The sequence below is a fragment of the Lutra lutra genome, chromosome 8 (assembly GCF_902655055.1).
Source record: "Lutra lutra chromosome 8, mLutLut1.2, whole genome shotgun sequence".
NCBI lineage: Eukaryota > Metazoa > Chordata > Mammalia > Carnivora > Mustelidae > Lutra > Lutra lutra.
Genome location: NC_062285.1, coordinates 103024468 through 103036664, shown reverse-complemented (window position 1 = coordinate 103036664; position 12197 = coordinate 103024468). Strand labels below are relative to the sequence as shown.

The following is a 12197-nucleotide window of genomic DNA, read 5'->3' as shown; positions in this document are numbered from 1 at the left end:
TACATTTCCCAGCCCTCCTAGTATCTAGATATAGCTGCATAAGTGATTCTCACCACTGGAATTTGAGTAGACAGGCTTTCTCTTACCTCTGAGCCAGGGTTTTATGAATCCGATATGGCTTCTCCACTGGTTCTTCCCTTTTCTGCCAATGGAAGCAGAGGACTCTGAGGCTTCGAATAGTGCTGCCCAAGAGAAATATAATGTGAACTATATATGTTATTTTTAATTTTCCAATAGCCATAATAATACGTTTTTTAAAAAATTGGGTAAATTCATTTTAATGATGCATTTTTGAACCCAATATTTCCAACAATTTTTTCAACATATATCCAAGATAAAAAATATTAATGAGGTACTTTATATTTTTTTCTTTCAAAATCCATTGTATGTTTTACACTTACAGCACTATTAGCCATTTTTCAAGTCCTCAGTAGCCACATGGGGCACCAATGTGGTGCCTAGAAGTCTAGACTATGGTGGAGCCATAGATGAAAAGAGGTGGGTCCCTGACTCTCCATACGGGGGACTGCCACCCATCAACCAGGAACACCCACTTGTATCATCACGTGAGGGAAAAATAAACTTCCTTTGTGTGCATCTTCCAAAGGTTTGAGATTCATTGGTTGCAGAAATGGATTCTTTGAAGTGGTATAGAATATAAAAAACTGAAATATAGAGCATTGGCTTATCAATCAAGTAAGAGGTAGCACAAAAGAGACACTGGAAGCCGGAAATCAGAGACTCATGTTATATGCTTGTAAAACGCAGTGACCCTGTAGCATTATAGTCACTGAAAAGAACAAGAATGCCAACAGAAGCTGTAGTAGTCTGCTCGGGCTGCCAATAACAAAATACAACAGACATGGTGGCTCTCATAACAGAAATCAATTTTCTCACAGTTCTGATGGCTGGAAGTCCCAGATCAACCCCAGCAGGGCTAGTTTCTGGTAAGAACCTACTTCTTGGCTTTCAGAGAGCTGCCTTCTTTGTGTCCTCACAAGGTCTTCTCTTCCGTATATGTGTGCTCCTGGTGTCTCTTCCTTTTCTTACAAGAACCCTAGTGCTATTGGATTGGGTTCCCACCATTATTTTCTCATTTTACCTTAATTACCTCCTTACAGTCCCTGTGTCCACATACAGTCACACTGAATTTGAGGGACACAGTTCAGTTCATAAAAGATACCTCAGGCTCCTCTCTGCACTGAACAGAGCACAAGTAAGAACGTGTTCAGGAAAGAATCAGCTGGTTTTGCAAGCAGAAATGAAAGAGAATGAAGAGAACCTGGACATTAAGGTGAGTTTGGAGCCTTGTGGGTTTGGAAAGCAGACTGATACCTACCAGTAGGAGAAACCAACCAGTAGGAGATAACATCTGAAATAAGCAAAAGTACCCATTAAATTATTTTGGTTAAGCACAGCTTTGCAGGGCTAAAACACAAATCGTGCTAACATATTCTCTTCCCACCAAGCCCCTTGCTTCAAGTCCCTCAAGTTAGCCCCATTATGTTAAGAGAGAAATAAGTATACGGGCAATGAGGGGAAGAAATAGAGCAAGCCTAAGAGTAATTTTTAAGAAAGAACTTTGGATGTGGTTACTGGCACATGGTACTGACTAGAAATCATGGGAATAATACTTCCAAAGAAATCAAGGGAATAATGTTTCCAAAGCAAGGTGATCTTAGCTTAAAAAGCCTGTGACTGAAACATCCTCCCAGGGACCTCAAATATCCAACAGCAGGATGCAGGCTTTTTAAGTTGTGCATGCTTCCAAGGAAGTCAGATCCCTTACTGCTGATCTCAGACAGCGCCAGAAAGGATAATGGACAAGAAAGCACACCCCAGAGGGCAGAGCCAAGGACCACAGCAAACAGTGTACAAGCAAGTTCCTCCATGAACCAGAACCACAGTCCAATGAAGGAACCTCCTTCATCTCCCAGGCAAGGAGCCTTCGTAACGCCTGACCAGTTGGATTCTCCATTGTGATGGACTAGTTACTGTTATGGATTTCCCAGTCTGCCGTTTTCCAAATAAGAGTCTCTGTTGTTCTCATATTCTTGACTCTTAATGTTTATGTGAGGCGTGTCATGGAGTTGGTGGGCAGAAGGTTTGCCTTTGAATTCACAGGTCTTTGAGCCAGAGGAACGCAGGACCCAGAGCACCTAGACCTTGTCCTGGACGTGATACCTGGGTGGAACTTCGTGTTGTCTCCTTTAGGAAGGAGGCCACACAGATAATCGGTGGCCAGAGGCCAGTCTGTGGCAGAAATAGCTAACTGCTTCATGAGTTTGTACTCCCTTCCCTAGTGTTTGGTTCTCACTGGGATGTGCTACAGAACCAGTGACTGTGATCACAGCTCCTCGAAATCTGGGGTATCCGTGTAACCAGCTGCTCTTCAGAGAAAGTGAGAAGGGCTATGTGCTTTGTCTATGTCTATTTCTCCTTCCAACAGCTAAAAACCAAGGTCTCAGTGGACTGTCTGAAGACAGCACACAAAAATGGAAGGAGCCTGGATCCCAGAGTTGCCACAAACAGGAAATCTACCTGGAGTCCAGGAATACCATCATCAGACTATTCCATGAGTGAGAGATTGACATCTGTTTTAAGACATCATGGGAATTAAAAAGTTTCTTTGCTATAGAAGCTCACATTAATTGAATTAATGTGCCCCTGAAAGAGGTGAAGGAGAGAGCAATACATCTCTAGGCAGAGGGAAACAGGTCAGTAAATGCATGGCCCTTGGGCAGGAGAATACCAACTGTGTTTAAGGATTAGTTTAGCTAGGAGCTGAGTGTGGCTGAAGCAAACATGGGAAAAATTGAAGGTGATAAGATCAGAGTTGTAAAAAGGTCCTTAAAACCTTGTATGCCACTGTAAGGACTTTAGCTTTTACTCTGAATGGGTTGGAAAGCCATTGTAAGTTTTGGGAGAGAGAGGAGGACATGACCTGACGTTTTAATTTGGATCACTGTAGCTGGTGCTTAGGAACAAATCACAGGGGAACAACAGAGAAATCAGCTTGGAGACTTATGAAAACAATCCAGGGGAGACCCAGAGGTGGTTTGGAACTGGGAGGTTGTGGTGGTGGTGGTAATCGGTGTTTAGATTCTGAAAGTATGTTTAGGGTGTATGTCTGAAATTCAGGCACACATGGCATTATGCTTCTGGGTGGCTCAGATTAGAGAACTATATGTGCATCAAAAGTAGAAATTGGTTCCCAGCAGCTCACAAGGTGCTTGGTGTCCTCTGCAGTGAAAAGGGAATAGTGCTATTGTCTTGGTACGGGTATTAATAACTAATGTGTAAAATGTTAATGAAACTACCTGAAGGTCTTATGAATGCCTTCTGAGTCCCCAGCCCTTAAAGAACTCCTCCCTGAGATTTAATGCTATTAACCTACATGCATCTTCGGTGCCACCTTTTATATTAATCATGAGATTGTCACTGGCCTCAGAGACCAGGCTGCTTTGGCTTCGTTCTAACAGTCAATTGTGACTGTTCTAAAGCAAACAAGCAAACATCCGCTACCTTTTTAAATAGGAAAACTGCAAAGAAGTCAGTTTAATTGCCATGAAATTCAGTGAAGCTTCCCTTCAGGCTACACGGAGGTTTTTCTCTTACTTTCTCATTGCATGTTGAACAAGAGAATCATCAGAAACAGTGAATGCAAGACTATTCTTACTAGTGTGCAGATTTTAATTCATCTCTTGCTTTTACATGTTTAATTTGAGCCTGATAGTTGCAACATGTGGTATTCCCCACCAGCACTATCGTCTGCTTTTCCTCCCTTCACATGTCCCCGTTAGGCTTCAGCTGAGCTTGTAATTGTTTTCCTCCTATAGAGGAGTCACTGGGGGTCAAGGGTTGGGGGAGGTAAATCATTTATATAACTCTGTTTTTCCTCAACTAGCAATTTTGCTTGGTTTACACTGACACTGACTAAGGTGAAATTTTTCATTATTAAAAAAAAATTACAAGATTACAGAAAGTTGAGGCAAAGAGCAAACACCCAATTACCCTAAGTGGATACTCCAGCATCATGCCCTGTAATTGCAAACATCAATAAAATATTTAACAACCATGAGACAAGAAATCATGAAAATGGAAAAACACATTTCCAGGGTAAAATTTTTTTTTTTAAAGATTTTGTTTATTTATTTGACTGACAGAGATCACAAGCAGGCAGAGAATCAGGCAGAGAGAGAGAGAGAGGAAGGGAAGCAGGCTCCCCGCTGAGCAGAGAGCCCGATGCGGGGCTCGATCCCAGGACTCTGGGATCATGACTTGAGCCGAAGGCAGAGGCTTTAACCCACTGAACCACCCAGGAGCCCCTCCAGGGTAAATTTTAGCGAGCTTAAGAAAACAGAAGTGGCCATGTGGGAAGATAATTAAACAAAAAGAAACCCAGTAAAACTGGGTGTGAAAATAGGAAGAGATCCTCCTTGAATCAAAAGGACAGACAAAATTTAATTTCATCAGCCAAAAAAACATTGAATAACTGAAATAAACAGGATTTTACACATATACATGTGTGCGCGCGCGCGCGCACACACACACACAGACAGAGGATATGAGACCATTTACTATGCTGGTGTAGGTCTAAGGGGGAAAAATAAATGCAATAAAATATTAGATATTATTTGCAAAAAAAGAACACATAAGGGCAGGAAAATATTGTCGCTTCACTTAAACTATATAAAATATAAGATAAAATAAAGGAAATCATGCTTTCTTGTGGATAAGAACCTACAACTTTTAAAAATAACATTAAACAGAAGAAACATAATTTTTTTGGCATTCTTTTGGCCAAAACACAATCATTTTTGGTGGGCCTTTTATAAAGGACAACATCTGGAAAAGGGAGAAAGAAAACTTATTTAAAGTAAGTTCATCTTTAAAATGTAGATCAGGGGCACCTGGGTGGTTCAGTGGGTTAAAGCCTCTGCCTTCAGCTCAGGTCATGATCCCAGGGTCCTTCAAGCCCCACATCAGGCTCTCTGCTCAGCAGGGGGCCTGTTTCCTCCTCTCTCTCTGTCTGCCTCTCTGCCTACTTGTGATCTCTCTGTCAAATAAATAAATAAAATCTAAAATGTAGATCAAAAGAGTATGTCCTAATTCTTAGGGACTTGTAAGTTCCTGTGCGATATGGTATCATTCTTCATAAATGTGTGCAGCTGAATATAAAAACGAGACAAAAGTCTCTGTTCCACCATCTCAGAAGCAACAATTTATTTGCTAGGCATGCTCTCAATAACCAGTGAAGATTTTATTCATATCTTTTAAATCTTTGACAAGAATAATAATCTAGGGATCCTGAATGATTTTATTAAGTTGGTCAGGAAGGCTGCTGTTGTCCACACTACCTTCTGAATCCTTCTCCTTTTATGAGGAGACTCTTTCCTTCTACCTTGTCACCTCCCATTCAAGGCTTCCTCCCATTCAAGGCTTCCTCCAGGAAGAAGGACCAACTCCCACCCCAGTGTTATCACATTCTCCTCACATCTTCTGCAGCACTCAACTATGGCACCCTGAGCTCTTTCTTCTTGGGGCCGATGCCTTCAGGGTCCTATTCTCTACAGCCACACTGATATACTTATCTGAGAGCTGTGAGGCCGTTAGTGCATATGCCCAAGAAGCAGCCAGGTTAGTTTGTGACCAAAGGAGTAGAGAGGAACATCTTGGGAAATATTTATGGAAAAAGACCAAACGTTGGTCCAATCATGATGTCTCTACTATTGAGAGGGAAGCAATTAGAAGAACATAGTGTCTACAGTCCAGATTTGGCCACCAGCCCAGGCCCCATGCTTAGAAAGGGGTAAGAAGGTAAAAAGAAATAACTACCAACAAAGATTGTTCTCAGACTCCCTATTTCAGCACAGAGAGACCCTGTCCTCATACGACTTTGCTGGGGGGTGGGAGGAGGGTGCGAGAGGACCCCAAGGCCATCTCCTGTACTCCATGGCAATAGCACCTCACAGAAGCAGCAGCGGCAGCAAGGCCAGTCCTAAAAGCAGTGAAGATCCAGTGCTGGACTCGTGTGATGACAGCAGTGGCAGCTGTCACCCTTGATGGGGGCACAATGGCCTCACAGCATCTCCCAGACCTGAATGCCAATAGCTTTGCTGGCCGGAGGTGGCCACGCTCCCTGGAGACCCCTGCTGTCCCACATCACTTGTAGGGGCAGAAAGAAACCAACATATGATCTTCCCATCAGACAAGATGGGAAGGACCTCTTTGAGGGCATGTAGGACCAGGGACTCCCAGAATTCACTGGGGAGGTAGGGGTGAGTCTCTAAACAAGGCTAGAAAGAAAGTCCAATGTATTATGTGAAGTATTACAGAGAAATTACCCCCATTTTCATCCCCAGGAGTGGGCTGACGAAAGATGTCTTACTGTGCTATGTGTGTAATGTTGGCTAAATGATTACTCTCTCCAAGAACAGCTGGCATTTTAACAGGGACTTCCGGTAGACAATACATTTACCTCTGTACATGAACACTTCCCTTTGGTTGTTAAGAGGAGGCCTGGGCTAATACATCTCCATTTGGGCTCCAATGGGCTCTACTTCTCTAGTTTTTCCAAGGTGGAAGTCTTTGCAGGTGATAAGTTGGCTTTGGGTTAGGAAAGGCAATATCTCTAGTATTTAAACATAAGATTCTAGTCCTGAGCTGCTAACCCCAAAGTCTTCTTTCCACCACTTCCAACCCTAACCTCCTCTTTCTAGTGCACAATGAAAACATCTTCATGTGGTCCTGCAAAGGATTACAATGAATAAATGCTATGAATATCATGCTATTAGATAGGTATAAAAAGTACATCCAGCCATCTAATTCTAAGCTTAGAAGAATGAAGGTCACAAAGGTCAGTCTTTGGCCTGATATTTTCTAACATTCTCCTTATTAATGTATGTACATCACATAATGTAATAAGTAGAGATGTAGTTAGTTTCATCAAGTATAGAAATAAAAAATGATTTCAGCAGTATCCTTACATATCTGTACTAAGTGATAAGGACTTATTACCAAATGGTTTTAAGATGATAACCTAAGTGTCAAATAAGTATTTAGAATGAACTGGCAGGTTTGGAGAACTTCCAAATCAACCCTACCACTTTATTTTTATTTTTTAAAAAGATTTATTTATTTGAGAGAGAGAGACAGAGAGTGCACATGAGCAGAGGGAAGGCAGAGGGAGAGAGAATCCTCAAGCAGACTCCCCAGTGAGAACAGAGCCTGGCACAGAGCTTGATCCCAGGACCCTGAGATGATGCTCTGGGCCAAAGTCAAGAGTCGAAATCAATAGTGCCAGCCCTACCACTTTAAAGAAAAACCTGGGGCCTAGGTATGCAAAACTTTTGTTCAAGGTTACCCAGCAAGTGCTGGCCAGACTTGGTCTAGAAACTCACTACTCTTCAAAGTGAAGTCCTTCTCTTCCATAAGGCTCTGGAAATTAAGGTGAAGCTTATACCTCATCTTCTCCACAATCTCAATTCCAGGGCACTGGTCAATTCCCATTTTTACTGTCCCACTCACTGCGACTCCTCCAAACCACCACAACCAAACCTGCAGTATAAATATGGCACCATATAAAGGGAGGCCCCATTTTATAGTCTCCACTATCACATTCCCAGAAACACCTTGTCCAGCTCAAAATTCACCCTAGCTATTGTGGTCTAGAATGTTTGTTACAGTACAACCCCTTCTCCACATCCTGGCCTTCAACATGAACACACAACGCCACACGTACCACACATGCGCACCAAGGATGCTAGCTTTTCGTTCAGTAAGAACACAAATCACATGATCATGAAGGAAAATAACCTTGCTCCTCAGTGCTAAAGATGATAAGGAGTCTGTAAAGATAAAGAATGAATTCCTCTGTTCCCTATGGGACACGTAATCACAGTTTAAGCACCTCTCTTAGAACAGCTGGACATCTGGATGCAATTTGAGATGGGAGCCATAACTGCTCTTTGGTATTACAATGATCTTTTTTTTTTTTTTTTTCTAAAGTTTTGTTTACTAAGGCTATGAGCATGAACCAATCATGGACTTATTCTCCTGACATTGCTTATAGTCAGCCAAGAATAAATCATCTGTCTTCTCTGAACTTGCGAGCAGTTAGAGAAACAAATGTATCACATTCCCAAGCCCCTCAATGGGTGAAGACAAAGGCCATTTTAAATAAGAGTCCTCAGTTTAAGAGCTGTTAAACTGATCTACTCAAAGAGACCTGAGAATTGCCAGGATGTGAAGCCGAGGTCCTTCTGTTGCCCGTGCAGAGAAAAATCAGGATGTCATTCCCTCTGTGACTGCACTTTTGAGAACAGATGCTCCACCGAGATGATGGTACCTGCAGGAGTGGAAAAAAAGGATAACATCTGAGGAAGCTGAAATAGTAACTGGATGGCTCAGACTGACAACATGAATGAAGTATAATAAATCTTGGGATTTGGAACCCCAAAAGGATAAAAGACCATTTGCAAGCTTGAGAGGCTATGGAGCAAGTCTTTTGCACAGAGGAAGGTCACATGTCATCTGTGTATATTCTCTAGATCACAGCCCTTGCTGCTCATTCTTCTGGTAAACTTTTACCTCACCCGTGAGTTCTCACTGACCACCTCAACCCCTTCCAATAACCAGTGACACAGCCACAAACCAGTAAGAGCCAGCCGCCTGCAACTCTGCACCTACTTGAGAGAGTGACACACCTACCCAAATCTTCACTGATGGCACCGAAGGCCCTATTTCTGAAACCATGGATTCAGAAGCATTCAAAAACACTGATGAATAAGCATACAGCCAGCATGATGGTAAGGAAAAAGACACTAGGCAGTGGGTAAGAAATACCCAAGCCCAACTCCAGAGCAGGTAAACTGGAAGTCTCTGGGTGTGGGATTCAGGTACTGGTATTTTAAAAAATCTCCCCAAGGGATTCTAAAGCACAGACAGAGTTGAGAACCACAGGCCTCATACAATATGGAGCCCTGAGGACTATGGCCATGTGCGTAGTGCAATACCGTTCCAAAGTCAATGACCTTCCAGGCAGAGCTTATAGAGGTAGAATTGCAAAATCAGCATGAAACCTGGTGTGGCAATTTTAAAATATGGCGCCAAAGTGTTTGACATTTCTTCCACCAAAAGGTAAGTTCTGTCAAAATAAATTAAAAATGGATGAAAGACCTGAATGTAAGACAGGAAACCATCAAAATCCTAGAGGAGAACACAGGCAGCAACCTCTTTGATCTCACCATTGCAACTTCTTACCAGACACATCTCACCAGAGGCAAGGGAAAAAAAAAGCAAAAAAAATTATTGGGACTTCATCAAGATAAAAAGCTTCTGTACAGCGAAGGAAAAAATCAACAAACCTAAAAGCAATCTATGGGATGGGAGAAGATATTTGCAAATGACATATCTGATAAAGGGTTAGTATTCAAAATCTATAAAGAATTTATCAAACTCAACACCCAAAAATAGATAATCCAGTTAAGAAATGGGCAGAAGACAGGAATAGACATTATTCTAAAGAAGACATCCAGATGACACATGAAAAGATGCTCAACATCACTCATCATCAGGGAAATATGAATCAAAACCACAATGAGATACCGCCTCACACCTGTCAAAATGGCTAAAATTAACAACACAGGAAACAACAGATGTTGGCAAGGATGCAGAGAAAAGGGAACCCTCTTAAACTATTGGTGGGAATGCAAACTTGGGCAGCTACTCTGGAAGACAATATGGAGGTTCCTCAAAAAGTTAAAAATAGAGCTACCCTATGACCCAGCAATTGCACTCCTAGGTATTTACCCAAAAGATACAAAAATACAGATCTGAAGGGGTACCTGCCTCCCAATGTTTATAGCAACATCATCAACAACAGCCAAACTATGGAAATAGCCCAAATGTCCATCTGCTGATGAATGGGTAAAGATGTGTGTGTGTGTGTGTATGTGTGTGTAATGAAATATGACTCAATCATCGAAAAGAATGATATCTCACCATTTACAACAATGTGGAGGGAGCTGGAGTGTGTTATGTTAAGCAAAATAAGACAGAAAAAGACAAATACCATATGATTCCTCTCATCTGGAATTTAAGAAACAAAACAGATGAACACAGGGGAAGGAAGAAAAAAGAAAGAGACCATTAACTAATGGTCTAAATGGTCTAACTAAAATAAGAGACCATTAACTACACAGTACAATCTGAGGGTTGCTGGAGGGGAGGTGGGCAAGGGATGGGCTAAATGGGTAATGGGTACTAAGGAAGGCACTTGTGATGAGCACTGGGTGTTATAGGTAAGTGATAAATCACTAAATTCTGCCCCTGAAGCCAGTATTATCATATATGTTAACCAACTAGAATTTAAATAAAAACTTGAAACTAAAAGAAGAAGAAAAGAAAGGTAGTGTGTGTGTCCTTTCCTCTCAAATATGGGTGGATCTTTGACTGTTCCATCCACAAAATATAGCAGAATTGATGTTATCTTCTTTCAAAGGCTACATCATAAAAAGCAATACAATTTCCACTTTGTGGGCTTGGGAACTCATTTTGGAGTCCTGAGTCCCCAAAGAAGTCCAACTGCCTCAGCCACCAGGCCATAAGGAAGGAAGATCAGGCTACACTGAGAAGCCATATGCAGGGATCCTTCTTGATGCTCTGCCCAACTTCCCAGTCACTATCAGTGTCAACTGAATAACTGAGAGATTGACAGCTTATCTACAAAATCTGGGGCTCGAAAGCATCAAAGTAAATAAGTATATTGGAGTAATGTCTCTGAATTTGCCCAACAAACGCTCATTTTCCAGTTTTCCTCCAAATTTAAGATCACTCTTACTTTAAGCAAACGGAAGCTACATCACAAGTTTTTCTTGCTCTGAATAGTGGCTACATTTGAAATGAAACAGAAAAAATACTCTGAAAATGCTAGAAAGGTCTCTAACAAAACTGCCTAACCTCAAAGTAACAACCACTATCATTCTGAAATACCAGAGAAATGAACAAACTTTAGTAATTTGAATGTGGGTCTAAAAAGCCGAATAGTGGTCCCAAAAAGGAATATCCATGTCCTAATCCCTGGAACCTATGGCTGTCACCGTATTTGGAAAAAAGGTCTTTGCAGAGGTAATTGAGTTAAGGATCTTAAGATGAAACCATCTGGAATTATACAAGTGGAAACTACATTCAGTAACAACTGTTCTTGTAAGAGATACACAAGAGAGGTAACAGACAGAAGGGGACCAGGCAATGTGACCACTGAGGTAGAGATCTGAGTGAGCCAGCCATACATCAAGGACTGCCACCAGAAGACAGGAAGAGGCAAAGAACAGATTCTCCTCTAGAGCCCCAAGGGAATGTGGTTCAGCCAACACCTTAAATTTCGACTTCTGGCCTCCAGAACTGTGAAAGAATAAATCTCTATTATTCTAAATCAAAGTCTGTGGTGATTTGTCACAGCAGCTACAGGAAATTAATACAGTTGGGGGGAAAAATTTTCTAATCCAATGTTCTGCTTCTATAGAAGTACAAAATTTGAAAGTTAGTTTTATTCTTTATACTTTCTCCTCATGCTTCTACCTATAAGATAAATTTCAGTTCAAAATGTCATTTCTAATATAAAAATGTCAAATTATTGTTATTTTTCTATATGTTTAATGTTTCCATGCTTGTCCTTTGAGTATGATCTAACAGTGATTTTTAGGCTATATTTATCAGCAGCCTAAACAGAGTATAAAGTGAAGGACTTGATTGAGCATTCTAAGTTCTGCAGACAGTGCACTTAAATTCTGGGAGGCGAGAAGTGGATCTCGGAGCACTAGTTACAGAAAGAATAAGAAGAATGATATTCCTTCTGTAAAGTATATGACTTGTAGGGCAATGTCTCTAGACATGCTTTAAAAAGGCTGTCTCAAAATCCCAATAGCAGGACATCCTACAAAATGACTTACCAGTATTCCTCAAAACCATGGAGGACAGCAAAAACAAGGAAAGTATGAAAAATTGTCACAGCCACAAGGAGCCTAGGGAGACATGAGCACTAAATGTAGCATCCTGGAAGAGAAAAACATTAGGAAAAATGTAAGGAAATCTGAATAATGACTTCAGTTAAAGAATAACATATCGTTATTGGTTCATTAATTCCAACAAAAGTACAACACAAATATAAGGTGTTAATAAACAGGTAAAACTGG

The 12197-nt window shown here is 41.2% G+C and overlaps 1 long non-coding RNA gene across 1 annotated transcript in view; it reads right to left on the bottom strand.

Moving 5' to 3' along the window:
- LOC125107792 (uncharacterized) overlaps positions 1 to 12197 on the bottom strand; it is a 113527-nt gene that overhangs the window by 100496 nt on the left and 834 nt on the right. Inside the window, exons 2-4 of the long non-coding RNA XR_007129656.1 lie at positions 11955 to 12057; positions 8231 to 8350; positions 87 to 182 (exon numbers count right to left, since the gene is read on the bottom strand). This is a non-coding gene — a long non-coding RNA (uncharacterized LOC125107792). The remainder of the gene's footprint in view (positions 1 to 86; positions 183 to 8230; positions 8351 to 11954; positions 12058 to 12197) is intronic.